This window comes from Aplysia californica, unplaced genomic scaffold (genome assembly GCF_000002075.1).
Source record: "Aplysia californica isolate F4 #8 unplaced genomic scaffold, AplCal3.0 scaffold00863, whole genome shotgun sequence".
In the NCBI taxonomy this organism is placed as follows: domain Eukaryota; kingdom Metazoa; phylum Mollusca; class Gastropoda; order Aplysiida; family Aplysiidae; genus Aplysia; species Aplysia californica.
In genome coordinates this window covers 132982-136116 of record NW_004798133.1, presented here as the reverse complement: position 1 = coordinate 136116, position 3135 = coordinate 132982, and the positions used below count along the sequence as shown (strand labels likewise).

The window sequence follows — 3135 nt, the reverse complement described above, 5'->3', positions numbered from 1 at the left end:
ATTTTAGATCATTACCCAAAACGGGGAGTTTTTTTTAAATCATTACCTAAAACGGGCAGTTTTTAAATCATTACCTAAAACGGGGGGGGATCTAGACCCCTTCTTTCTACTTATAACGAACAATCGGATTCAACGAGATTTTAGGTCAGGCCCGGCAACCTCGTTGAACCCGAGTTCCACTGTAAATCATCATTTACTCCACATACCCAAAAATTGAAGAGCGCCTGATTCCACCACTTCGTGACACATTTAAAGCACCATCCAAAGGCCTTTCAGAAATTGAGAATTTAATGGGGACCAGTGGTGGGGAACGAATTTTTTAAATCAGTATATTAGTTACGATTATATTCCTTGGATCACTAAAGAGTCAAAAGTCTGGACATTCCATCAGGGTGTGCTTGTTCCTAAAGTCGTTATATATAATACTAGAGCTCGCAGCGGTGACGTCACACATGTCAGACATGGGGGCCTTCTTACCCTCATCAGCATGGCCGGCGTTCACCCATTTACAAGAACAATCTGAGCCCCTACCCCGCTCCCCACGAGCTCTAGTGTATTAACCACCATCCTGCCCCCATATTTCAGTGCAAGACCACCGAGACGCCTCTACCAAAGTCTCAAAAAGTACTCATCCGTCTGTTGAACTGTGCATGTCTTGCCCTTGAGGTTCAGCGTCCCAGAGTGGGCACCCGCAGCCCCGGCTCGTTTACGTGGAGGACATCACTGTCACGAACTCTAGTACAGAATATTACCTCTTTGGCTTGCATGATCTTAATGTTGGTATGACCTTGACCTGACCATCAATCATTTACATGTATTTATAGAGGCACCAGCCATCCATGTCCAGGTGCTGTTTCAGCCTCTTTATCATGTCTGTGGAACAATTAATTGGGTTTTTTCCTTCTCAATTTGGTTCTACTTTAATGCACCCTGTGTCAGTGGTAGAGCTGGGCAAGTACCCAGTTAGTTACCCAGGTACCCGGAAAAAGAGTTCAAAACCGGCTACCCGGGTATTCTGTCGGGTCAGGGTTTTCTACTCCCCTCCGTTAAATCATATGCAAATGCACTTAAATTACGCCCCTTTGTTCGAACCTTAATAAGTACTGAGTACTTATAGACACTGAGCTCTCATAGTCGATAGAGTAGGGTACTCGATCGATATTGGCCACTGGCAGTTCTTTTGCAGTCTGAGCTTTGCAATTAGCGCTTCATACAACTTGAGGACACGTATTTTGAGGCAGCATCAACTATCCTCGACCCCCTGTTTCAAACGGCTTTCCTTCAGTGAAAGGCACAACGAAACAAATAGAAACTCGCCTTCTTTCAATGATTAGAGACAAACAAGGAGACAGGCCTGATCAAACGCCAGGCTCATCATCGGTTTCAGCTGTAGAAACAATCTCCTGCAAAAAAAAAAATCGTTATGGCAAGCCTTCAACGTGCAAGCAGAAGAGCATAGGCAAATATCTCTTCCACAAACAAGTGCCACCGTCCAACTAAATCGGTACTGTGAGAATCCCCTTGCCAGAAGGGGAGAGGACAATCCACTGACCTGGTGGAGTAAGTATGAAAAGACCTGTCTGGAACTTAGCCAGGAAGCCAAAAAGCTTTGGGCTATTCCAGCAACTGTAATCTGTGCCGTGAGAACGGCTCTTCTGCAAGGCTGGGGAATTGATTTCATCCAAGAGGACCTGTCTTGGGGAAAAACATGTGGACACAATTTTATTTTTAAACAAAAATTTGAAATGATTGGCCCCCCCCTCTTTCGCAGTCAAGCACGAGTAATATGTTTTGTCTGCCTTCCTTGCCTTTTGTTTGTGTCGTCAAGTCGTTGACTTCATTGAGAGTTGTGTTAAACCCAATGTCTTGAATTCCCCATTTTTGTATACGCTTACTTCGTTGTGTGCAATTTGTGTTGATTTTGAACACAAAATTAAAGTTTAAAAACCCCCCAACAAAACAAACAATAAAAAAGAGCAAATAACAACAACAAAATACAAAAACCAACAAAAAATTCAACCACCCCTTCTCCCCCCAAATGATAATTGAAATATCGGGTACCCGACAGATACTCGGGTATTTTTTTCATGGGAGTGTATACAGACCCGGTAACCGGGAACAAAGTCACTAAGTATACAGACCCGGCAGGGGAACTTTTTTAATTCGGAAAGTTTCAGCACCCTCTTGGCTCTGGGTAGACCACAGAATTCTACACTATGGTAGACCTAGGTTCTTCTCGATCTATTCTATGGCCTAGGTCTAGATCTAGACAGACAGACATAAATCATTGATCTAGTTTCGAGTTTTCGAGGCTAGCCTAGATCTAGATCTAGATCTAAATGAAGATTGCAGATGTCTTTTCGATGAACGATCGTTTCAGGGGCGAAGGCTGACTTGTTTGACAGGGTAATCAAAGTGAAACGGGACCAGATATGGCCTGGAGATATTATTATTATCACACAAGAATCTTACTCGAGGCGGCGACTCGGAGTTGTGAATTTTGAATGAAAACTGAAAACAAATCCGGAATTCATATTGTATGTTCAACCGCCAAAATAATCGTGGAAGTATCTTATTGAATATTAATTCCAACTAAAATTGAATTTAACTTTAGATGTGAATACACAAACACAAAGCAAAGAAGCAGAGATGTCAGTACTAGATCTATATGTTATAGATCTACCCGTGAGTCTTTGGTAGAACATGACAATTATCCTTTTTTTTTAAATTTCACATTTGGCTGTTTTTGTCTAGTCTTTCGCGGCCAGGAGGCGGTGTGATAATCGGGGTCATGATCTGATTATAGGACGGTAAAAAGTCGAGGAAAAAAAGCAAGCACTGGCAGCAGTCAAGAGATTGTTAGGAGTTAGCTCCCCTCACATCTGTGAGGTAGATTTGACCAGTGTAATAGTTAGCTTACATAATCAGAGTTTGTGACTGCTTATGACTGTGGCCCCAAAGGGGTGAACAGGGTATATTTGTGGCAATAAAACTGTTTTGACTGCTATGGACATGTTCCCTTCAACTCTAATGGTAGACTCTTCCAGCTTCACTTTAAGCTTACTTAATCAAAGCTTGTGACTGCTTATGGAGTGGCCCGAGAGGGGTGAGCAGGCTATATCTGTGGCAGTGAAA

General features: G+C 42.7%; 1 long non-coding RNA gene across 1 annotated transcript in view; it reads left to right on the top strand.

The window, feature by feature from the left end:
* Positions 1–1418, top strand: part of LOC118478707 — a 15680-nt gene extending 14262 nt beyond the window's left edge. The window contains exon 2 of the long non-coding RNA XR_004859240.1: positions 586–1418. This is a non-coding gene — a long non-coding RNA (uncharacterized LOC118478707). The remainder of the gene's footprint in view (positions 1–585) is intronic.
* Positions 1419–3135: the final 1717 nt, after the last annotated feature.